The sequence below is a fragment of the Spea bombifrons genome, chromosome 4, assembly GCF_027358695.1.
Source record: "Spea bombifrons isolate aSpeBom1 chromosome 4, aSpeBom1.2.pri, whole genome shotgun sequence".
NCBI classification, from domain to species: domain Eukaryota; kingdom Metazoa; phylum Chordata; class Amphibia; order Anura; family Pelobatidae; genus Spea; species Spea bombifrons.
The window spans coordinates 113,859,032-113,883,689 of NC_071090.1; the positions used below are offsets into that span (position 1 = coordinate 113,859,032).

At 47.3% G+C, this 24,658-nt stretch overlaps 13 non-coding genes across 13 annotated transcripts; all 13 read left to right on the plus strand.

Annotated features, from left to right (window-relative positions):
• Window positions 1-1,055: 1,055 nt before the first annotated feature.
• Window positions 1,056-1,128, plus strand: TRNAK-UUU (transfer RNA lysine (anticodon UUU)). The gene has a single exon. It is a non-coding gene; the product is annotated as a tRNA-Lys (tRNA).
• A 1,253-nt stretch (window positions 1,129-2,381) lies between these two features.
• TRNAK-UUU (transfer RNA lysine (anticodon UUU)) lies at window positions 2,382-2,454 on the plus strand. The gene has a single exon. It is a non-coding gene; the product is annotated as a tRNA-Lys (tRNA).
• A 1,253-nt stretch (window positions 2,455-3,707) lies between these two features.
• Window positions 3,708-3,780, plus strand: TRNAK-UUU (transfer RNA lysine (anticodon UUU)). The gene has a single exon. It is a non-coding gene; the product is annotated as a tRNA-Lys (tRNA).
• A 1,253-nt stretch (window positions 3,781-5,033) lies between these two features.
• Window positions 5,034-5,106, plus strand: TRNAK-UUU (transfer RNA lysine (anticodon UUU)). The gene has a single exon. It is a non-coding gene; the product is annotated as a tRNA-Lys (tRNA).
• Window positions 5,107-6,359: 1,253 nt separating this feature from the next.
• TRNAK-UUU (transfer RNA lysine (anticodon UUU)) lies at window positions 6,360-6,432 on the plus strand. Its single transcript has one exon. It is a non-coding gene; the product is annotated as a tRNA-Lys (tRNA).
• A 1,253-nt stretch (window positions 6,433-7,685) lies between these two features.
• On the plus strand, window positions 7,686-7,758 carry TRNAK-UUU (transfer RNA lysine (anticodon UUU)). The gene has a single exon. It is a non-coding gene; the product is annotated as a tRNA-Lys (tRNA).
• Window positions 7,759-9,011: 1,253 nt separating this feature from the next.
• TRNAK-UUU (transfer RNA lysine (anticodon UUU)) lies at window positions 9,012-9,084 on the plus strand. The gene has a single exon. It is a non-coding gene; the product is annotated as a tRNA-Lys (tRNA).
• Window positions 9,085-10,337: 1,253 nt separating this feature from the next.
• TRNAK-UUU (transfer RNA lysine (anticodon UUU)) lies at window positions 10,338-10,410 on the plus strand. Its single transcript has one exon. It is a non-coding gene; the product is annotated as a tRNA-Lys (tRNA).
• Window positions 10,411-11,663: 1,253 nt separating this feature from the next.
• TRNAK-UUU (transfer RNA lysine (anticodon UUU)) lies at window positions 11,664-11,736 on the plus strand. Its single transcript has one exon. It is a non-coding gene; the product is annotated as a tRNA-Lys (tRNA).
• A 1,253-nt stretch (window positions 11,737-12,989) lies between these two features.
• Window positions 12,990-13,062, plus strand: TRNAK-UUU (transfer RNA lysine (anticodon UUU)). The gene has a single exon. It is a non-coding gene; the product is annotated as a tRNA-Lys (tRNA).
• A 1,253-nt stretch (window positions 13,063-14,315) lies between these two features.
• Window positions 14,316-14,388, plus strand: TRNAK-UUU (transfer RNA lysine (anticodon UUU)). Its single transcript has one exon. It is a non-coding gene; the product is annotated as a tRNA-Lys (tRNA).
• Window positions 14,389-15,641: 1,253 nt separating this feature from the next.
• Window positions 15,642-15,714, plus strand: TRNAK-UUU (transfer RNA lysine (anticodon UUU)). Its single transcript has one exon. It is a non-coding gene; the product is annotated as a tRNA-Lys (tRNA).
• Window positions 15,715-16,967: 1,253 nt separating this feature from the next.
• On the plus strand, window positions 16,968-17,040 carry TRNAK-UUU (transfer RNA lysine (anticodon UUU)). The gene has a single exon. It is a non-coding gene; the product is annotated as a tRNA-Lys (tRNA).
• The last annotated feature ends 7,618 nt before the right edge of the window (window positions 17,041-24,658 follow it).

Sequence of the window (24,658 nt, forward strand, 5' to 3'; positions counted from 1 at the left end):
CCTTTTCTTTCTAGACCTTAGACCAATGGTGCACACACCAGAGTTTGAAGGATATTGAATGTTTAAAGAGAATCCACCGTTAATGCCTCCTGTGTTCACGGAAACAAATAACATACGTGCAGAAAAATCGAGACACCGCCGCCTCTAAACACCAGCCAGCAATCAGCGGATGTACGGTAACGCACAGATGTCCAGACATTTCCTGAATAACGGATATAGTGGTATCTATACAATGCATCATGCAAATAAGGGAGTCATTTCATTTGCAGAAACATAGGCAAAACAGCATGGCCCGTACGGGGATCGAACCCGCGACCTTGGCGTTATTAGCACCACGCTCTAACCAACTGAGCTAACCGGCCGCGTCGGCAGGCTTGGCGCAACAGAGGACCGTGGAAAAAACTCCATAGTAAATGAACGTTTGGCATCAGCTATCAACAGTCTCAAGCTGTAAAACAAGCATGCCCTGTATGAGGGTCGAACTCACGACCTTCAGATTATGAGACTGACGCGCTACCTACTGCGCTAACAAGGCAAACGCTGGCTGGCGCCGGTTGCTGAAGCTCTTCATACGTGACGCGTTGCAACATAGTAAATGACACATTTCCTTCAGCGTGGGTAAAAGGCAACCCTGCTTGTCCAGGGACCTGTTTTACCAATGCTCTAAAAGGAAGCTTGCATTGGCCGGGAATCGAACCCGGGCCTCCCGCGTGGCAGGCGAGAATTCTACCACTGAACCACCAATGCATCTGCAACGGTCGACTTGAAAATCCATAGAGATTCGAGTGGTCGGAAAGAAGATTTCTCCCCCTGACCAGAAAGTTATGGAAGCGGTGGTTGGGGGATCAATCAGTTAGTTGCTTATACGTGTAGCTGTAAAAGAAGCGTGCCCTGTGTGAGGACCTGACTCTCGACCTTCAGATTATGAGACCGACATTGTGGAAATGGTTGTCAACCAGAAACTCAAGGTGTCCTAGATGTAATGTAAGTGCACGTGGACCAACTCTGTGGCTGATAGCCAGCTTCAGGTCTGGCCCAAGGCTCTTGCACAGCGAGCCTGGATAGCTCAGTCGGTAGAGCATCAGACTTTTAATCTGAGGGTCCAGGGTTCAAGTCCCTGTTCGGGCGCTGCTCGCTTTATTATGCTAAAACCACGAGTTCAGCGCCGTACAATCAACACTGGAAAGCTTTACTTGACTCAAAAGATAGTAGATAAGCGGGACGGCTTCCCTGCAAACCTTTTAGATATGCCGAACGGTTCTTAGCTGCCAAAAAATGTCTCCCGTATCTATGTGTAAAGAAACAAGATCATTTATAACGTCACCCCCTTTTCTTTCTAGACCTTAGACCAATGGTGCACACACCAGAGTTTGAGGGATATTGGATGTTTAAAGAGAATCCACCGTTAATGCCTCCTGTATTCACGGAAACAAATAGCATACGTGCAGAAGAATCGAGACAACGCCGCCTCTCAACACCAGCCAGCAATCCGCGGATGTACAGTAACGCACAGACGTCCAGACATTTCCTGAGTAACGGATATAGTGGTATCTCTACAATGCATCATGCAAATAAGGGAGTCATTTCATTTGCAGAAACATAGGCAAAACAGCATGGCCCGTACGGGGATCGAACCCGCGACCTTGGCGTTATTAGCACCACGCTCTAACCAACTGAGCTAACCGGCCGCGTCGGCAGGCTTGGCGCAACAGAGGACCGTGGAAAAAACTCCATAGTAAATGAACGTTTGGCATCAGCTATCAACAGTCTCAAGCTGTAAAACAAGCATGCCCTGTATGAGGGTCGAACTCACGACCTTCAGATTATGAGACTGACGCGCTACCTACTGCGCTAACAAGGCAAACGCTGGCTGGCGCCGGTTGCTGAAGCTCTTCATACGTGACGCGTTGCAACATAGTAAATGACACATTTCCTTCAGCGTGGGTAAAAGGCAACCCTGCTTGTCCAGGGACCTGTTTTACCAATGCTCTAAAAGGAAGCTTGCATTGGCCGGGAATCGAACCCGGGCCTCCCGCGTGGCAGGCGAGAATTCTACCACTGAACCACCAATGCATCTGCAACAGTCGACTTGAAAATCCATAGAGATTCGAGTGGTCGGAAAGAAGATTTCTCCCCCTGACCAGAAAGTTATGGAAGCGGTGGTTGGGGGATCAATCAGTTAGTTGCTTATACGTGTAGCTGTAAAAGAAGCGTGCCCTGTGTGAGGACCTGACTCTCGACCTTCAGATTATGAGACCGACATTGAGAAATTGGTTGTCAACCAGAAACTCAAGGTGTCCTAGATGTAAAGTAAGTGCACGTGGACCAACTCTGTGACTGATAGCCAGCTTCAGGTCTGGCCCAAGCCTCATGCACAGCGAGCCTGGATAGCTCAGTCGGTAGAGCATCAGACTTTTAATCTGAGGGTCCAGGGTTCAAGTCCCTGTTCGGGCGCTGCTCGCTTTATTATGCTAAAACCACGAGTTCAGCGCCGTACAATCAACACTGGAAAGCTTTACTTGACTCAAAAGATAGTAGATAAGCGGGACGGCTTCCCTGCAAACCTTTTAGATATGCCGAACGGTTCTTAGCTGCCAAAAAATGTCTCCCGTATCTATGTGTAAAGAAACAAGATCATTTATAACGTCACCCCCTTTTCTTTCTAGACCTTAGACCAATGGTGCACACACCAGAGTTTGAGGGATATTGGATGTTTAAAGAGAATCCACCGTTAATGCCTCCTGTATTCACGGAAACAAATAGCATACGTGCAGAAGAATCGAGACAACGCCGCCTCTCAACACCAGCCAGCAATCCGCGGATGTACAGTAACGCACAGACGTCCAGACATTTCCTGAGTAACGGATATAGTGGTATCTCTACAATGCATCATGCAAATAAGGGAGTCATTTCATTTGCAGAAACATAGGCAAAACAGCATGGCCCGTACGGGGATCGAACCCGCGACCTTGGCGTTATTAGCACCACGCTCTAACCAACTGAGCTAACCGGCCGCGTCGGCAGGCTTGGCGCAACAGAGGACCGTGGAAAAAACTCCATAGTAAATGAACGTTTGGCATCAGCTATCAACAGTCTCAAGCTGTAAAACAAGCATGCCCTGTATGAGGGTCGAACTCACGACCTTCAGATTATGAGACTGACGCGCTACCTACTGCGCTAACAAGGCAAACGCTGGCTGGCGCCGGTTGCTGAAGCTCTTCATACGTGACGCGTTGCAACATAGTAAATGACACATTTCCTTCAGCGTGGGTAAAAGGCAACCCTGCTTGTCCAGGGACCTGTTTTACCAATGCTCTAAAAGGAAGCTTGCATTGGCCGGGAATCGAACCCGGGCCTCCCGCGTGGCAGGCGAGAATTCTACCACTGAACCACCAATGCATCTGCAACAGTCGACTTGAAAATCCATAGAGATTCGAGTGGTCGGAAAGAAGATTTCTCCCCCTGACCAGAAAGTTATGGAAGCGGTGGTTGGGGGATCAATCAGTTAGTTGCTTATACGTGTAGCTGTAAAAGAAGCGTGCCCTGTGTGAGGACCTGACTCTCGACCTTCAGATTATGAGACCGACATTGAGAAATTGGTTGTCAACCAGAAACTCAAGGTGTCCTAGATGTAAAGTAAGTGCACGTGGACCAACTCTGTGACTGATAGCCAGCTTCAGGTCTGGCCCAAGCCTCATGCACAGCGAGCCTGGATAGCTCAGTCGGTAGAGCATCAGACTTTTAATCTGAGGGTCCAGGGTTCAAGTCCCTGTTCGGGCGCTGCTCGCTTTATTATGCTAAAACCACGAGTTCAGCGCCGTACAATCAACACTGGAAAGCTTTACTTGACTCAAAAGATAGTAGATAAGCGGGACGGCTTCCCTGCAAACCTTTTAGATATGCCGAACGGTTCTTAGCTGCCAAAAAATGTCTCCCGTATCTATGTGTAAAGAAACAAGATCATTTATAACGTCACCCCCTTTTCTTTCTAGACCTTAGACCAATGGTGCACACACCAGAGTTTGAGGGATATTGGATGTTTAAAGAGAATCCACCGTTAATGCCTCCTGTATTCACGGAAACAAATAGCATACGTGCAGAAGAATCGAGACAACGCCGCCTCTCAACACCAGCCAGCAATCCGCGGATGTACAGTAACGCACAGACGTCCAGACATTTCCTGAGTAACGGATATAGTGGTATCTCTACAATGCATCATGCAAATAAGGGAGTCATTTCATTTGCAGAAACATAGGCAAAACAGCATGGCCCGTACGGGGATCGAACCCGCGACCTTGGCGTTATTAGCACCACGCTCTAACCAACTGAGCTAACCGGCCGCGTCGGCAGGCTTGGCGCAACAGAGGACCGTGGAAAAAACTCCATAGTAAATGAACGTTTGGCATCAGCTATCAACAGTCTCAAGCTGTAAAACAAGCATGCCCTGTATGAGGGTCGAACTCACGACCTTCAGATTATGAGACTGACGCGCTACCTACTGCGCTAACAAGGCAAACGCTGGCTGGCGCCGGTTGCTGAAGCTCTTCATACGTGACGCGTTGCAACATAGTAAATGACACATTTCCTTCAGCGTGGGTAAAAGGCAACCCTGCTTGTCCAGGGACCTGTTTTACCAATGCTCTAAAAGGAAGCTTGCATTGGCCGGGAATCGAACCCGGGCCTCCCGCGTGGCAGGCGAGAATTCTACCACTGAACCACCAATGCATCTGCAACAGTCGACTTGAAAATCCATAGAGATTCGAGTGGTCGGAAAGAAGATTTCTCCCCCTGACCAGAAAGTTATGGAAGCGGTGGTTGGGGGATCAATCAGTTAGTTGCTTATACGTGTAGCTGTAAAAGAAGCGTGCCCTGTGTGAGGACCTGACTCTCGACCTTCAGATTATGAGACCGACATTGAGAAATTGGTTGTCAACCAGAAACTCAAGGTGTCCTAGATGTAAAGTAAGTGCACGTGGACCAACTCTGTGACTGATAGCCAGCTTCAGGTCTGGCCCAAGCCTCATGCACAGCGAGCCTGGATAGCTCAGTCGGTAGAGCATCAGACTTTTAATCTGAGGGTCCAGGGTTCAAGTCCCTGTTCGGGCGCTGCTCGCTTTATTATGCTAAAACCACGAGTTCAGCGCCGTACAATCAACACTGGAAAGCTTTACTTGACTCAAAAGATAGTAGATAAGCGGGACGGCTTCCCTGCAAACCTTTTAGATATGCCGAACGGTTCTTAGCTGCCAAAAAATGTCTCCCGTATCTATGTGTAAAGAAACAAGATCATTTATAACGTCACCCCCTTTTCTTTCTAGACCTTAGACCAATGGTGCACACACCAGAGTTTGAGGGATATTGGATGTTTAAAGAGAATCCACCGTTAATGCCTCCTGTATTCACGGAAACAAATAGCATACGTGCAGAAGAATCGAGACAACGCCGCCTCTCAACACCAGCCAGCAATCCGCGGATGTACAGTAACGCACAGACGTCCAGACATTTCCTGAGTAACGGATATAGTGGTATCTCTACAATGCATCATGCAAATAAGGGAGTCATTTCATTTGCAGAAACATAGGCAAAACAGCATGGCCCGTACGGGGATCAAACCCGCGACCTTGGCGTTATTAGCACCACGCTCTAACCAACTGAGCTAACCGGCCGCGTCGGCAGGCTTGGCGCAACAGAGGACCGTGGAAAAAACTCCATAGTAAATGAACGTTTGGCATCAGCTATCAACAGTCTCAAGCTGTAAAACAAGCATGCCCTGTATGAGGGTCGAACTCACGACCTTCAGATTATGAGACTGACGCGCTACCTACTGCGCTAACAAGGCAAACGCTGGCTGGCGCCGGTTGCTGAAGCTCTTCATACGTGACGCGTTGCAACATAGTAAATGACACATTTCCTTCAGCGTGGGTAAAAGGCAACCCTGCTTGTCCAGGGACCTGTTTTACCAATGCTCTAAAAGGAAGCTTGCATTGGCCGGGAATCGAACCCGGGCCTCCCGCGTGGCAGGCGAGAATTCTACCACTGAACCACCAATGCATCTGCAACAGTCGACTTGAAAATCCATAGAGATTCGAGTGGTCGGAAAGAAGATTTCTCCCCCTGACCAGAAAGTTATGGAAGCGGTGGTTGGGGGATCAATCAGTTAGTTGCTTATACGTGTAGCTGTAAAAGAAGCGTGCCCTGTGTGAGGACCTGACTCTCGACCTTCAGATTATGAGACCGACATTGAGAAATTGGTTGTCAACCAGAAACTCAAGGTGTCCTAGATGTAAAGTAAGTGCACGTGGACCAACTCTGTGACTGATAGCCAGCTTCAGGTCTGGCCCAAGCCTCATGCACAGCGAGCCTGGATAGCTCAGTCGGTAGAGCATCAGACTTTTAATCTGAGGGTCCAGGGTTCAAGTCCCTGTTCGGGCGCTGCTTGCTTTATTATGCTAAAACCACGAGTTCAGCGCCGTACAATCAACACTGGAAAGCTTTACTTGACTCAAAAGATAGTAGATAAGCGGGACGGCTTCCCTGCAAACGTTTTAGATATGCCGAACGGTTCTTAGCTGCCAAAAAATGTCTCCTGTATCTATGTGTAAAGAAACAAGATCATTTATAACGTCACCCCCTTTTCTTTCTAGACCTTAGACCAATGGTGCACACACCAGAGTTTGAAGGATATTGAATGTTTAAAGAGAATCCACCGTTAATGCCTCCTGTGTTCACGGAAACAAATAACATACGTTCAGAAAAATCGAGACACCGCCGCCTCTAAACACCAGCCAGCAATCAGCGGATGTACGGTAACGCACAGATGTCCAGACATTTCCTGAATAACGGATATAGTGGTATCTATACAATGCATCATGCAAATAAGGGAGTCATTTCATTTGCAGAAACATAGGCAAAACAGCATGGCCCGTACGGGGATCGAACCCGCGACCTTGGCGTTATTAGCACCACGCTCTAACCAACTGAGCTAACCGGCCGCGTCGGCAGGCTTGGCGCAACAGAGGACCGTGGAAAAAACTCCATAGTAAATGAACGTTTGGCATCAGCTATCAACAGTCTCAAGCTGTAAAACAAGCATGCCCTGTATGAGGGTCGAACTCACGACCTTCAGATTATGAGACTGACGCGCTACCTACTGCGCTAACAAGGCAAACGCTGGCTGGCGCCGGTTGCTGAAGCTCTTCATACGTGACGCGTTGCAACATAGTAAATGACACATTTCCTTCAGCGTGGGTAAAAGGCAACCCTGCTTGTCCAGGGACCTGTTTTACCAATGCTCTAAAAGGAAGCTTGCATTGGCCGGGAATCGAACCCGGGCCTCCCGCGTGGCAGGCGAGAATTCTACCACTGAACCACCAATGCATCTGCAACGGTCGACTTGAAAATCCATAGAGATTCGAGTGGTCGGAAAGAAGATTTCTCCCCCTGACCAGAAAGTTATGGAAGCGGTGGTTGGGGGATCAATCAGTTAGTTGCTTATACGTGTAGCTGTAAAAGAAGCGTGCCCTGTGTGAGGACCTGACTCTCGACCTTCAGATTATGAGACCGACATTGTGGAAATGGTTGTCAACCAGAAACTCAAGGTGTCCTAGATGTAATGTAAGTGCACGTGGACCAACTCTGTGGCTGATAGCCAGCTTCAGGTCTGGCCCAAGGCTCTTGCACAGCGAGCCTGGATAGCTCAGTCGGTAGAGCATCAGACTTTTAATCTGAGGGTCCAGGGTTCAAGTCCCTGTTCGGGCGCTGCTCGCTTTATTATGCTAAAACCACGAGTTCAGCGCCGTACAATCAACACTGGAAAGCTTTACTTGACTCAAAAGATAGTAGATAAGCGGGACGGCTTCCCTGCAAACCTTTTAGATATGCCGAACGGTTCTTAGCTGCCAAAAAATGTCTCCCGTATCTATGTGTAAAGAAACAAGATCATTTATAACGTCACCCCCTTTTCTTTCTAGACCTTAGACCAATGGTGCACACACCAGAGTTTGAGGGATATTGGATGTTTAAAGAGAATCCACCGTTAATGCCTCCTGTATTCACGGAAACAAATAGCATACGTGCAGAAGAATCGAGACAACGCCGCCTCTCAACACCAGCCAGCAATCCGCGGATGTACAGTAACGCACAGACGTCCAGACATTTCCTGAGTAACGGATATAGTGGTATCTCTACAATGCATCATGCAAATAAGGGAGTCATTTCATTTGCAGAAACATAGGCAAAACAGCATGGCCCGTACGGGGATCGAACCCGCGACCTTGGCGTTATTAGCACCACGCTCTAACCAACTGAGCTAACCGGCCGCGTCGGCAGGCTTGGCGCAACAGAGGACCGTGGAAAAAACTCCATAGTAAATGAACGTTTGGCATCAGCTATCAACAGTCTCAAGCTGTAAAACAAGCATGCCCTGTATGAGGGTCGAACTCACGACCTTCAGATTATGAGACTGACGCGCTACCTACTGCGCTAACAAGGCAAACGCTGGCTGGCGCCGGTTGCTGAAGCTCTTCATACGTGACGCGTTGCAACATAGTAAATGACACATTTCCTTCAGCGTGGGTAAAAGGCAACCCTGCTTGTCCAGGGACCTGTTTTACCAATGCTCTAAAAGGAAGCTTGCATTGGCCGGGAATCGAACCCGGGCCTCCCGCGTGGCAGGCGAGAATTCTACCACTGAACCACCAATGCATCTGCAACAGTCGACTTGAAAATCCATAGAGATTCGAGTGGTCGGAAAGAAGATTTCTCCCCCTGACCAGAAAGTTATGGAAGCGGTGGTTGGGGGATCAATCAGTTAGTTGCTTATACGTGTAGCTGTAAAAGAAGCGTGCCCTGTGTGAGGACCTGACTCTCGACCTTCAGATTATGAGACCGACATTGTGGAAATGGTTGTCAACCAGAAACTCAAGGTGTCCTAGATGTAATGTAAGTGCACGTGGACCAACTCTGTGGCTGATAGCCAGCTTCAGGTCTGGCCCAAGGCTCTTGCACAGCGAGCCTGGATAGCTCAGTCGGTAGAGCATCAGACTTTTAATCTGAGGGTCCAGGGTTCAAGTCCCTGTTCGGGCGCTGCTCGCTTTATTATGCTAAAACCACGAGTTCAGCGCCGTACAATCAACACTGGAAAGCTTTACTTGACTCAAAAGATAGTAGATAAGCGGGACGGCTTCCCTGCAAACCTTTTAGATATGCCGAACGGTTCTTAGCTGCCAAAAAATGTCTCCCGTATCTATGTGTAAAGAAACAAGATCATTTATAACGTCACCCCCTTTTCTTTCTAGACCTTAGACCAATGGTGCACACACCAGAGTTTGAGGGATATTGGATGTTTAAAGAGAATCCACCGTTAATGCCTCCTGTATTCACGGAAACAAATAGCATACGTGCAGAAGAATCGAGTCAACGCCGCCTCTCAACACCAGCCAGCAATCCGCGGATGTACAGTAACGCACAGACGTCCAGACATTTCCTGAGTAACGGATATAGTGGTATCTCTACAATGCATCATGCAAATAAGGGAGTCATTTCATTTGCAGAAACATAGGCAAAACAGCATGGCCCGTACGGGGATCGAACCCGCGACCTTGGCGTTATTAGCACCACGCTCTAACCAACTGAGCTAACCGGCCGCGTCGGCAGGCTTGGCGCAACAGAGGACCGTGGAAAAAACTCCATAGTAAATGAACGTTTGGCATCAGCTATCAACAGTCTCAAGCTGTAAAACAAGCATGCCCTGTATGAGGGTCGAACTCACGACCTTCAGATTATGAGACTGACGCGCTACCTACTGCGCTAACAAGGCAAACGCTGGCTGGCGCCGGTTGCTGAAGCTCTTCATACGTGACGCGTTGCAACATAGTAAATGACACATTTCCTTCAGCGTGGGTAAAAGGCAACCCTGCTTGTCCAGGGACCTGTTTTACCAATGCTCTAAAAGGAAGCTTGCATTGGCCGGGAATCGAACCCGGGCCTCCCGCGTGGCAGGCGAGAATTCTACCACTGAACCACCAATGCATCTGCAACAGTCGACTTGAAAATCCATAGAGATTCGAGTGGTCGGAAAGAAGATTTCTCCCCCTGACCAGAAAGTTATGGAAGCGGTGGTTGGGGGATCAATCAGTTAGTTGCTTATACGTGTAGCTGTAAAAGAAGCGTGCCCTGTGTGAGGACCTGACTCTCGACCTTCAGATTATGAGACCGACATTGAGAAATTGGTTGTCAACCAGAAACTCAAGGTGTCCTAGATGTAAAGTAAGTGCACGTGGACCAACTCTGTGACTGATAGCCAGCTTCAGGTCTGGCCCAAGCCTCATGCACAGCGAGCCTGGATAGCTCAGTCGGTAGAGCATCAGACTTTTAATCTGAGGGTCCAGGGTTCAAGTCCCTGTTCGGGCGCTGCTTGCTTTATTATGCTAAAACCACGAGTTCAGCGCCGTACAATCAACACTGGAAAGCTTTACTTGACTCAAAAGATAGTAGATAAGCGGGACGGCTTCCCTGCAAACGTTTTAGATATGCCGAACTGTTCTTAGCTGCCAAAAAATGTCTCCTGTATCTATGTGTAAAGAAACAAGATCATTTATAACGTCACCCCCTTTTCTTTCTAGACCTTAGACCAATGGTGCACACACCAGAGTTTGAAGGATATTGAATGTTTAAAGAGAATCCACCGTTAATGCCTCCTGTGTTCACGGAAACAAATAACATACGTGCAGAAAAATCGAGACACCGCCGCCTCTAAACACCAGCCAGCAATCAGCGGATGTACGGTAACGCACAGATGTCCAGACATTTCCTGAATAACGGATATAGTGGTATCTATACAATGCATCATGCAAATAAGGGAGTCATTTCATTTGCAGAAACATAGGCAAAGCAGCATGGCCCGTACGGGGATCGAACCCGCGACCTTGGCGTTATTAGCACCACGCTCTAACCAACTGAGCTAACCGGCCGCGTCGGCAGGCTCGGCGCAACAGAGGACCGTGGAAAAAACTCCATAGTAAATGAACGTTTGGCATCAGCTATCAACAGTCTCAAGCTGTAAAACAAGCATGCCCTGTATGAGGGTCGAACTCACGACCTTCAGATTATGAGACTGACGCGCTACCTACTGCGCTAACAAGGCAAACGCTGGCTGGCGCCGGTTGCTGAAGCTCTTCATACGTGACGCGTTGCAACATAGTAAATGACACATTTCCTTCAGCGTGGGTAAAAGGCAACCCTGCTTGTCCAGGGACCTGTTTTACCAATGCTCTAAAAGGAAGCTTGCATTGGCCGGGAATCGAACCCGGGCCTCCCGCGTGGCAGGCGAGAATTCTACCACTGAACCACCAATGCATCTGCAACGGTCGACTTGAAAATCCATAGAGATTCGAGTGGTCGGAAAGAAGATTTCTCCCCCTGACCAGAAAGTTATGGAAGCGGTGGTTGGGGGATCAATCAGTTAGTTGCTTATACGTGTAGCTGTAAAAGAAGCGTGCCCTGTGTGAGGACCTGACTCTCGACCTTCAGATTATGAGACCGACATTGTGGAAATGGTTGTCAACCAGAAACTCAAGGTGTCCTAGATGTAATGTAAGTGCACGTGGACCAACTCTGTGGCTGATAGCCAGCTTCAGGTCTGGCCCAAGGCTCTTGCACAGCGAGCCTGGATAGCTCAGTCGGTAGAGCATCAGACTTTTAATCTGAGGGTCCAGGGTTCAAGTCCCTGTTCGGGCGCTGCTCGCTTTATTATGCTAAAACCACGAGTTCAGCGCCGTACAATCAACACTGGAAAGCTTTACTTGACTCAAAAGATAGTAGATAAGCGGGACGGCTTCCCTGCAAACCTTTTAGATATGCCGAACGGTTCTTAGCTGCCAAAAAATGTCTCCCGTATCTATGTGTAAAGAAACAAGATCATTTATAACGTCACCCCCTTTTCTTTCTAGACCTTAGACCAATGGTGCACACACCAGAGTTTGAGGGATATTGGATGTTTAAAGAGAATCCACCGTTAATGCCTCCTGTATTCACGGAAACAAATAGCATACGTGCAGAAGAATCGAGACAACGCCGCCTCTCAACACCAGCCAGCAATCCGCGGATGTACAGTAACGCACAGACGTCCAGACATTTCCTGAGTAACGGATATAGTGGTATCTCTACAATGCATCATGCAAATAAGGGAGTCATTTCATTTGCAGAAACATAGGCAAAACAGCATGGCCCGTACGGGGATCGAACCCGCGACCTTGGCGTTATTAGCACCACGCTCTAACCAACTGAGCTAACCGGCCGCGTCGGCAGGCTTGGCGCAACAGAGGACCGTGGAAAAAACTCCATAGTAAATGAACGTTTGGCATCAGCTATCAACAGTCTCAAGCTGTAAAACAAGCATGCCCTGTATGAGGGTCGAACTCACGACCTTCAGATTATGAGACTGACGCGCTACCTACTGCGCTAACAAGGCAAACGCTGGCTGGCGCCGGTTGCTGAAGCTCTTCATACGTGACGCGTTGCAACATAGTAAATGACACATTTCCTTCAGCGTGGGTAAAAGGCAACCCTGCTTGTCCAGGGACCTGTTTTACCAATGCTCTAAAAGGAAGCTTGCATTGGCCGGGAATCGAACCCGGGCCTCCCGCGTGGCAGGCGAGAATTCTACCACTGAACCACCAATGCATCTGCAACAGTCGACTTGAAAATCCATAGAGATTCGAGTGGTCGGAAAGAAGATTTCTCCCCCTGACCAGAAAGTTATGGAAGCGGTGGTTGGGGGATCAATCAGTTAGTTGCTTATACGTGTAGCTGTAAAAGAAGCGTGCCCTGTGTGAGGACCTGACTCTCGACCTTCAGATTATGAGACCGACATTGAGAAATTGGTTGTCAACCAGAAACTCAAGGTGTCCTAGATGTAAAGTAAGTGCACGTGGACCAACTCTGTGACTGATAGCCAGCTTCAGGTCTGGCCCAAGCCTCATGCACAGCGAGCCTGGATAGCTCAGTCGGTAGAGCATCAGACTTTTAATCTGAGGGTCCAGGGTTCAAGTCCCTGTTCGGGCGCTGCTTGCTTTATTATGCTAAAACCACGAGTTCAGCGCCGTACAATCAACACTGGAAAGCTTTACTTGACTCAAAAGATAGTAGATAAGCGGGACGGCTTCCCTGCAAACGTTTTAGATATGCCGAACTGTTCTTAGCTGCCAAAAAATGTCTCCTGTATCTATGTGTAAAGAAACAAGATCATTTATAACGTCACCCCCTTTTCTTTCTAGACCTTAGACCAATGGTGCACACACCAGAGTTTGAAGGATATTGAATGTTTAAAGAGAATCCACCGTTAATGCCTCCTGTGTTCACGGAAACAAATAACATACGTGCAGAAAAATCGAGACACCGCCGCCTCTAAACACCAGCCAGCAATCAGCGGATGTACGGTAACGCACAGATGTCCAGACATTTCCTGAATAACGGATATAGTGGTATCTATACAATGCATCATGCAAATAAGGGAGTCATTTCATTTGCAGAAACATAGGCAAAGCAGCATGGCCCGTACGGGGATCGAACCCGCGACCTTGGCGTTATTAGCACCACGCTCTAACCAACTGAGCTAACCGGCCGCGTCGGCAGGCTCGGCGCAACAGAGGACCGTGGAAAAAACTCCATAGTAAATGAACGTTTGGCATCAGCTATCAAAAGTCTCAAGCTGTAAAACAAGCATGCCCTGTATGAGGGTCGAACTCACGACCTTCAGATTATGAGACTGACGCGCTACCTACTGCGCTAACAAGGCAAACGCTGGCTGGCGCCGGTTGCTGAAGCTCTTCATACGTGACGCGTTGCAACATAGTAAATGACACATTTCCTTCAGCGTGGGTAAAAGGCAACCCTGCTTGTCCAGGGACCTGTTTTACCAATGCTCTAAAAGGAAGCTTGCATTGGCCGGGAATCGAACCCGGGCCTCCCGCGTGGCAGGCGAGAATTCTACCACTGAACCACCAATGCATCTGCAACGGTCGACTTGAAAATCCATAGAGATTCGAGTGGTCGGAAAGAAGATTTCTCCCCCTGACCAGAAAGTTATGGAAGCGGTGGTTGGGGGATCAATCAGTTAGTTGCTTATACGTGTAGCTGTAAAAGAAGCGTGCCCTGTGTGAGGACCTGACTCTCGACCTTCAGATTATGAGACCGACATTGTGGAAATGGTTGTCAACCAGAAACTCAAGGTGTCCTAGATGTAATGTAAGTGCACGTGGACCAACTCTGTGGCTGATAGCCAGCTTCAGGTCTGGCCCAAGGCTCTTGCACAGCGAGCCTGGATAGCTCAGTCGGTAGAGCATCAGACTTTTAATCTGAGGGTCCAGGGTTCAAGTCCCTGTTCGGGCGCTGCTCGCTTTATTATGCTAAAACCACGAGTTCAGCGCCGTACAATCAACACTGGAAAGCTTTACTTGACTCAAAAGATAGTAGATAAGCGGGACGGCTTCCCTGCAAACCTTTTAGATATGCCGAACGGTTCTTAGCTGCCAAAAAATGTCTCCTGTATCTATGTGTAAAGAAACAAGATCATTTATAACGTCACCCCCTTTTCTTTCTAGACCTTAGACCAATGGTGCACACACCAGAGTTTGAAGGATATTGAATGTTTAAAGAGAATCCACCGTTAATGCCTCCTGTGTTCACGGAAACAAATAACATACGTGCAGAAAAATCGAGACACCGCCGCCTCTAAACACCAGCCAGCAATCAGCGGATGTACGGTAACGCACAGATGTCCAGACATTTCCTGAATAACGGATATAGTGGTATCTATACAATGCATCATGCAAATAAGGGAGTCATTTCATTTGCAGAAACATAGGCAAAACAGCATGGCCCGTACGGGGATCGAACCCGCGACCTTGGCGTTATTAGCACCACGCTCTAACCAACTGAGCTAACCGGCCGCGTCGGCAGGCTTGGCGCAACAGAGGACCGTGGAAAAAACTCCATAGTAAATGAACGTTTGGCATCAGCTATCAACAGTCTCAAGCTGTAAAACAAGCATGCCCTGTATGAGGGTCGAACTCACGACCTTCAGATTATGAGACTGACGCGCTACCTACTGCGCTAACAAGGCAAACGCTGGCTGGCGCCGGTTGCTGAAGCTCTTCATACGTGACGCGTTGCAACATAGTAAATGACACATTTCCTTCAGCGTGGGTAAAAGGCAACCCTGCTTGTCCAGGGACCTGTTTTACCAATGCTCTAAAAGGAAGCTTGCATTGGCCGGGAATCGAACCCGGGCCTCCCGCGTGGCAGGCGAGAATTCTACCACTGAACCACCAATGCATCTGCAACGGTCGACTTGAAAATCCATAGAGATTCGAGTGGTCGGAAAGAAGATTTCTCCCCCTGACCAGAAAGTTATGGAAGCGGTGGTTGGGGGATCAATCAGTTAGTTGCTTATACGTGTAGCTGTAAAAGAAGCGTGCCCTGTGTGAGGACCTGACTCTCGACCTTCAGATTATGAGACCGACATTGTGGAAATGGTTGTCAACCAGAAACTCAAGGTGTCCTAGATGTAATGTAAGTGCACGTGGACCAACTCTGTGGCTGATAGCCAGCTTCAGGTCTGGCCCAAGGCTCTTGCACAGCGAGCCTGGATAGCTCAGTCGGTAGAGCATCAGACTTTTAATCTGAGGGTCCAGGGTTCAAGTCCCTGTTCGGGCGCTGCTCGCTTTATTATGCTAAAACCACGAGTTCAGCGCCGTACAATCAACACTGGAAAGCTTTACTTGACTCAAAAGATAGTAGATAAGCGGGACGGCTTCCCTGCAAACCTTTTAGATATGCCGAACGGTTCTTAGCTGCCAAAAAATGTCTCCCGTATCTATGTGTAAAGAAACAAGATCATTTATAACGTCACCCCCTTTTCTTTCTAGACCTTAGACCAATGGTGCACACACCAGAGTTTGAGGGATATTGGATGTTTAAAGAGAATCCACCGTTAATGCCTCCTGTATTCACGGAAACAAATAGCATACGTGCAGAAGAATCGAGACAACGCCGCCTCTCAACACCAGCCAGCAATCCGCGGATGTACAGTAACGCACAGACGTCCAGACATTTCCTGAGTAACGGATATAGTGGTATCTCTACAATGCATCATGCAAATAAGGGAGTCATTTCATTTGCAGAAACATAGGCAAAACAGCATGGCCCGTACGGGGATCGAACCCGCGACCTTGGCGTTATTAGCACCACGCTCTAACCAACTGAGCTAACCGGCCGCGTCGGCAGGCTTGGCGCAACAGAGGACCGTGGAAAAAACTCCATAGTAAATGAACGTTTGGCATCAGCTATCAACAGTCTCAAGCTGTAAAACAAGCATGCCCTGTATGAGGGTCGAACTCACGACCTTCAGATTATGAGACTGACGCGCTACCTACTGCGCTAACAAGGCAAACGCTGGCTGGCGCCGGTTGCTGAAGCTCTTCATACGTGACGCGTTGCAACATAGTAAATGACACATTTCCTTCAGCGTGGGTAAAAGGCAACCCTGCTTGTCCAGGGACCTGTTTTACCAATGCTCTAAAAGGAAGCTTGCATTGGCCGGGAATCGAACCCGGGCCTCCCGCGTGGCAGGCGAGAATTCTACCACTGAACCACCAATGCATCTGCAACAGTCGACTTGAAAATCCATAGAGATTCGAGTGGTCGGAAAGAAGATTTCTCCCCCTGACCAGAAAGTTATGGAAGCGGTGGTTGGGGGATCAATCAGTTAGTTGCTTATACGTGTAGCTGTAAAAGAAGCGTGCCCTGTGTGAGGACCTGACTCTCGACCTTCAGATTATGAGACCGACATTGAGAAATTGGTTGTCAACCAGAAACTCAAGGTGTCCTAGATGTAAAGTAAGTGCACGTGGACCAACTCTGTGACTGATAGCCAGCTTCAGGTCTGGCCCAAGCCTCATGCACAGCGAGCCTGGATAGCTCAGTCGGTAGAGCATCAGACTTTTAATCTGAGGGTCCAGGGTTCAAGTCCCTGTTCGGGCGCTGCTTGCTTTATTATGCTAAAACCACGAGTTCAGCGCCGTACAATCAACACTGGAAAGCTTTACTTGACTCAAAAGATAGTAGATAAGCGGGACGGCTTCCCTGCAAACGTTTTAGATATGCCGAACGGTTCTTAGCTGCCAAAAAATGTCTCCTGTATCTATGTGTAAAGAAACAAGATCATTTATAACGTCACCCCCTTTTCTTTCTAGACCTTAGACCAATGGTGCACACACCAGAGTTTGAAGGATATTGAATGTTTAAAGAGAATCCACCGTTAATGCCTCCTGTGTTCACGGAAACAAATAACATACGTGCAGAAAAATCGAGACACCGCCGCCTCTAAACACCAGCCAGCAATCAGCGGATGTACGGTAACGCACAGATGTCCAGACATTTCCTGAATAACGGATATAGTGGTATCTATACAATGCATCATGCAAATAAGGGAGTCATTTCATTTGCAGAAACATAGGCAAAACAGCATGGCCCGTACGGGGATCGAACCCGCGACCTTGGCGTTATTAGCACCACGCTCTAGCCAACTGAGCTAACCGGCCGCGTCGGCAGGCTTGGCGCAACAGAGGACCGTGGAAAAAACTCCATAGTAAATGAACGTTTGGCATCAGCTATCAACAGTCTCAAGCTGTAAAACAAGCATGCCCTGTATGAGGGTCGAACTCACGACCTTCAGATTATGAGACTGACGCGCTACCTACTGCGCTAACAAGGCAAACGCTGGCTGGCGCCGGTTGCTGAAGCTCTTCATACGTGACGCGTTGCAACATAGTAAATGACTTAAGTTCTGACTTATGATTTTTCGACAATAATCGCCTTCAAGATGTCTGCGGGCAAGGCTAAATCGTCTGCTCACAATATACCTACCTTTTTCGAGTCCAAATCGAGGAGGAAGACATCTTCCCGCGCTTTGCCGGTCATCCAAGATGGAGAGGAGGACTCAGACGTCTCACAAGGCCTTGATGCTATTCCTGCTCAGCGATCTCCTTCGCCCTTAGCGGAAGCTTCAGACCATCAAGCTCTAACCATCTCCTCTATGCAAGTACTACTCGATGAGGTGCTCCTAAAAGTCAAGCATGATATGATAGACGCTCTCTCTGAAGTTCAGAAAGACATTCGAGAGCTTGGAGGCCGCACTGCGCATCTTGAAGACAAGATGGAGGAGTTCACGTCGGCACACAACTCTGTGGTCGACACGTGTAATTCTCTACAGGATGAAGTGGACTATCTGCGGCTAAAGCTTAGCGACTTGGAGGATCGTTCTCGTCGGAATAATTTGCGTATCCGCGGTATACCCGAGGATGTTGCTTCGGAAGATTTACTTACCTATGCCACCACGTTGTTCCGCTCGGTGTTGGAGCTTCCCGCGTCTGAGGAGGTCATAATCGACCGTATACATAGATTGCCTCGGCCTAAAACGCTGCAAGGATCACCCCCACGAGATGTCATCCTTAGGATTCATTTCTACGATCTCAAAGACAAGTTTATGCAGAAGGCAAGACATAAGACTGCCCTTCCGGAGCAATATCGGGAGCTTCAGTTTTTTCAAGACCTCTCCCAGTACACTCTGCAACACCGTAAAGCTTTTCTGGCTGTTACTGCTGCGCTCAGGGCTCACAAAATTCCCTACCGTTGGGGGTATCACACTCGTCTCCTCATCAACAGAGATGGCACCACGCACCTGGTTAAAACACCAGCCGCAGGCTCTCAATTGCTCTCTGACTGGGGTTTGCTTGACGTACCTGCAACATTCCCTTCCACGCGGGACCCGCTTCCACCCACCAGGTCTCCCCCCAAAAGGCTCGCCCGAGAATGGGATGTGGCGCACTCCAAAAGATCTCCTACACACACATGAACTGCTTGGATGCATCTCCCGCCTATATCCAGGCTATGGTCTAAAGTCGCCCGGGACGCTGTGTTCACCGTGATACACTTTTTTTTTTTTTTTTTTTCTACATAGTTTTTTTTTGGTTTTCTTTATTTTCAGCTTCTTTTGTCTCCGTTATGCGGTTGTCGGGATTTTGTTGCGGACGCCTAACCCCATCTGGAACGCTCTTCCGGCACTACGTCGCTCCTGCTGATGCTGTACCCTTGTATCCTGGACGCTCTCCATCATCCGTTGACATCTGCTGACTGTTCCTGGTCTCGACTGCTGGTCCATTCATATCTTCTGACCGGTTAGACTTTCGTTTCCTCTGTTTGGATTTCTGTCTTCACGTGTACCTCAATTGGGTCTTTCCATGATTTTTGGGGACGTTTCCAGGGCTGCAGGGGTGAGGGGTTATAATTTTTTTAATTTTTTTTATTTATTTATTTATTTATTTTTTTATTTTATTATTTTTTTTTTTTATGTAATTCTGTATTTTAATTAATTCTATTAATTTTTTCAAATGTATAATTTTTACACCACACAAGACACGATATTCCATGCGTTTTCCTTGGACCTTATAGTGCCCTACCGGGCTTCCATACTACTCTACACGACATTCTCATTCTTTCCTCCTACACCTTGCGCTATCCCAATTCCATACACATTTCAGTCGGTCAGTGTTTGGTCTGGTGCTTTGTCACTGTTTGACCTGATGATACACGTACGTCTTCTGCACTTCATAACAACCCTTATACTACCCTAATGCATCATACGATATTCTCTCTACTTGTACATGGTAGTGATGACACATTCTCTATATACTCTTTTGTTCCATCATGTCTCCCTTGCCTGCACACACCCACACGTACTTTCACATAAGTCATGACATTTTTTGTTTAGTTGCTCATTGGGGTCTTTTTTTTTTTCTCTCTCCTTCTTACATATGTTGGAGGTCTCCCTGTCCTATTTGGGAACGACCTTCACATCCCTGTGTGGTCTCTCTACACGGTACGGGTTATCACCCCCCCTGACGGCCCAAAGCGGTATGGGCCGATTTAGTTCTGAGTTACATACCAGTTTTGTGTTTTCTTTTATTTTTCTTTTTACTCTGGGAGCGTTTACAATACAATGCTACATCTTGGATATTTGTTTCCATACGATTATTGATGTGTCACTTATGTTTTATTTCCTTTTGAATGCTCCTTACATATCACCATATTATTTTTTCCTTGGTTCTGGACGCGGCTCGTCCCACTCTATGCTTGGAGATTTTCTTCCTTGGGGGTCTCTGTTGAATTTCTCTTCCACTACCGCATTTGGTCCCATACCTTTTAATTTTTGCCATTATGGCGTCCCTTAACCTTTTATCATTAAATGTTAATGGCCTGAATACTCCCCATAAACGGAGACTGCTTCATTCTGAGGCCAAAAAGCACCACGCTCATATCCTCTGTGTGCAGGAAACTCATTTTAAACAACCTTCTCCTCCAAATTTCTTTTTAAAAGATTTCCCGTGGCATTTTCATTCCATGGCAAAAACGTGTAAAGCGGGAGTCTCTATTTTTATTTCGAAACAACTTTCCTTTCAGTTAACTAAAAAAACGGCTGACCCCCAGGGTAGATATTTGATCCTTAATTGTGTCATTAATTCTATTGATTATACCTTGGTTTCGTTTTACGCACCTAACACCTCGCAAACACATTTTTTTAGGAAACTGTTGTCCAAAGTAGATTCCCTTAAAAAAGGTCAACTTATTCTGTGCGGTGATCTCAATGCATTTTTTAACCCCCTCTTAGATACCTCCTCTGCCCTAACGGGTACATACGGCAGACAAATGAGATCTCTTGCTAATACCTTATCCACCACTTTACATTTGTTTCAGCTATATGATGTTTGGCGCCTTCGTCACCCTTCTGAACGGGACTATTCTTTTTTTTCTGCACCACACAATTCTTACACCAGAATAGACTGCATTTTAGTTGACAAAGTTACACTGCAGGCAATCCGGGACTGCTCTATTGGCGTCATTACCTGGTCGGATCATGCTCCCTTGCACTTAAAGTTACGTGTCGCACATCCTTTCCAGGGCAAAGGCTCCTGGCGCCTTAATGATTCTCTTCTCTCTGACGATTCCTTCACATCCCAAATTCACTCGCACTTAGATCTGTTTTTTCAGGAGAACAAAGGTTCTGTAAACTCGGTTGAAACCTTGTGGAATGCCCATAAGGCTGTGATTCGGGGGCGATTTATTAGTATGGCTTCACATCTCAAAAAGCAAAGGGAGAAGGAGGATAATAAAGACTCTTTACTTCTCCAACTATATGACCTAGAGGCCTTGAATAAATGTTCTCCGTCTTCCCAGACTGCTGCTGAGATCCGAAGCGTTAGACTCAAATTAGCTGAAATTCAATCTCGCCACACAGCATTAATGTTGTTGAAAATCCGGCAACGTTTTTATTCCAAAGGGAATAAGGCAGATACGATGTTAGCTCACAAGCTTCGACATTTTTCAGCCCTGGCGCGTCCCTCCTCTCTTCGTTCCTCACAGGGAGTGGTTTTGCAAGACCCGTCTCATATTGCTGGCGAGTTTGCTACTTACTACTCCTCTCTCTATAATCTTTCTGCTGATGCTTCTACTCCTCAGCCTGCGGCCGCCTCTATTAATGCTTATCTTGCTTCTGTTTCTTTACCCTCTCTCACGGATGATATGAGGCTTAGTCTCGACGCTCCCGTAGATTTAAATGAAATACAACTCATCACACGTCAACTTAAAAATAATTCTGCCCCCGGCCCGGATGGACTGACAGGTCTATACTACAAAACTTTCTTCCCAATTCTTGGTCCTCACCTCCTTTCTCTTTTCCAATCTTTCATGTCCAAGGGGTGTATCCCGACTGAAAACCTTCGTGCGCATATAGTTACCCTTCCTAAGCCAGGCAAAACGCCAGATAGATGTGAAAATTTCCGTCCTATTTCGTTGCTGAACAACGATATTAAGATATATGCCAAACTTTTAGCAAATCGGCTCTCCGCGATTCTCCCTCTCCTTCTCAATTCGGATCAGGTGGGTTTTGTTAGACATAGGCAAGCGAATGATAATACACGCAAGTTTATTGACCTTTCCTGGGAGGCCTCGCGACATAAAACCCCATGTCTCTTCATTTCGTTTGACGCGGAAAAGGCCTTTGACAGGCTGCACTGGAGTTTTCTTTCATCTGTCCTCCAGAAATTTGCTTTTTCGCCTTCCTTAATTCGCTCCATTATGGCCCTCTACTCTTCTCCTTCTGCATCTGTTCTTTTTTCAGGTTTTCTCTCGCCTCCGTTTTCGATTTCCAATGGGACGCGTCAGGGTTGCCCGTTATCCCCTCTGCTGTACACATTGGCTCTAGAACCACTGGCCCAGTCTATCCGTTCTGACCCGTTGATTTGTGGCTTTCAGCATGCTGGTGGACACGAATCTATTCTTGGTCTCTTTGCTGACGACATATTAGCAGCTATCACGAATCCCTCAGTTTCCTTACCTGCTTTATTGGCCCAATTCACAAAATACTCTGCGGTGTCTTACCATAAACTTAACATACACAAGACACAGGCTATGCACATACATCTCCCAGCTCACTTATCTGCCTCGCTTCGGGCCACATATAATTTTGAGTGGCGTCGTGATTACCTCTCTTATTTGGGAATTAAGCTTCCTAAGTCCCTATCCAAGTTGAATGATTTTAATATCATTCCTCTATGGAAGCATATACTCAACACACTGCAAGGGTGGCGATCATTCGACTTTTCCTGGCTCGGACGTATTGCTTCAGTCAAAATGATGGTCCTTCCAAAATTGTTGTACGTTTTTAGAGCAGTCCCGGTTGCTATCCCACCTAGGTTCCTCTTGCGCATACAAACCTCGCTTACTGATTTTATTAATCTGAGTGGTCGTTCAAGAATTTCCAAACAGGCCTTCTTTTCTCCTAGGTTCAAGGGAGGTATGGGTGCACCGGACATTGTGGCATACTACAAGGCCGCAATCCTCTCACAAGCGGCAGCTTTTCATTACCGCAATTACATCCCCCGTTGGGTATTGTTGGAAAATTCCTATTTGCACCCTTATACAGTATCGCAGCTCCTATGGCTTCCGCCTCGCTGTATTCCTCCTCTCCCTCCTCTCCCACCCACTACGCTTTGTACATTTTGGACATGGTCTAGGGTCGCTAAGCGGCTTCCTCCACTACGACACCTCACTAGGGCTACGCCGCTAAGTTCCCTAGAATTGTTAATCCCACACTTACAAATTCAGGCTTGGGAGTCTGCCTCCTCCCTCCGTTTAGGTGACCTATTCCATGGAGGTTCTTTACTCCCGTTCTCGGATTTGTACGCCACATTTTTGTTTCCGTCACGGGACTTTTACAAATATTTGCAAATTAGACACTTACTTCAGTCTGTCAGACCTTCTTTGCCGGCTAATATTTCTTCCTCGCATCCAATCGTTCTTTTGTGTTTAGCCTCTGCTCCCCGTAAAGGTGCAATCTCAGTTTGTTATGCCTCTCTCCTCTCTGATCTCTGGGAGAATAAACTCCCTCATATGTTGGCGTGGGAAAGAGAGTTGGAAACTACATTCCCGATTGAGTTGTGGCTCGAGTCTGAAGAGGCGATGAGGGGTGTGACGCACTGTACCAACCATGTTGAATTACAAAAAAAAGTTAACGTGTAGATGGTATTTGACACCTAAACGTCTATCACACATGTTTCCCTCCTGTTCCTCCCTATGTTGGAAGGGGTGCCACGCTGAGGGTACGATGTTGCATGTCTGGTGGTCGTGTCCACCTATATTAGCTGTATGGGAGAAGGTGTTTCATTTTCTTGAGTCCTCCCTAGAGGTTAGCCTTCCTTTTTTGCCACAGCTCGCGCTTCTACACATGTTCCCCGACCATCTCCCCCCCATTAGGAAATTGGTTATACATTTTTGTTTGGCTGTTAAATTACTCATAGCCCGTCACTGGAAGTCAACAGAGATACCCCGTTTATCGTCCATGCGGCAACATTTAGATCGTCTCCATGTATTGGAAAAACTTTCTTTCAGGAATGACCATCAAATGATTCAATACGAGAAGGTTTGGGCTCCTTGGCTAGTTATGCGTGATGCCATGTTCTGGGAGGGCGATTAACCCCAGGTATTGACGGGCCGCGTCCAGGTGCTCTTATCGTTTTTTATCAGTTTTTTTTGTTTTTTGTTTATTTTTATTTTTTCTTTTTTTGCACATAATAATGATCGTTATTACCTATCACACGTATGGATTTACGTTACATTCCGGTCATTATGTCTAAGGTGCTTCGCTCCCAGAGTCGAGAGTTCAATGTTGGTTTCTATTTTTGGTATTAAGTATTTCCAGGCATTCCGTTGTCCTGGTTTGTTTCTTACTGGCACTTTTTCTGTGACTTTCAGGCTGTTAGCGAATCGATTCTTGTCCATAACTACCATTATCGATTTTATGTTATTGTGATGCTACGTGCTATTTAACAACTCTTATTGTTATGTACGTTACATGATCGCTATCCTCCTCTCGGTGCTTATGTATCACCGTGGATATTGTTTGATCCTCTTTCTCGTGTTTATTTCCTCGTGCTGAGAGGTGCTACTATGTATTAGCCATTGCACGTCCTGGAAGTCTGTTTATGTATATTTTGACTCTTGTGCCTTTTCAACAGAAAAAGAAATAAATAAACAAAAATTTTAA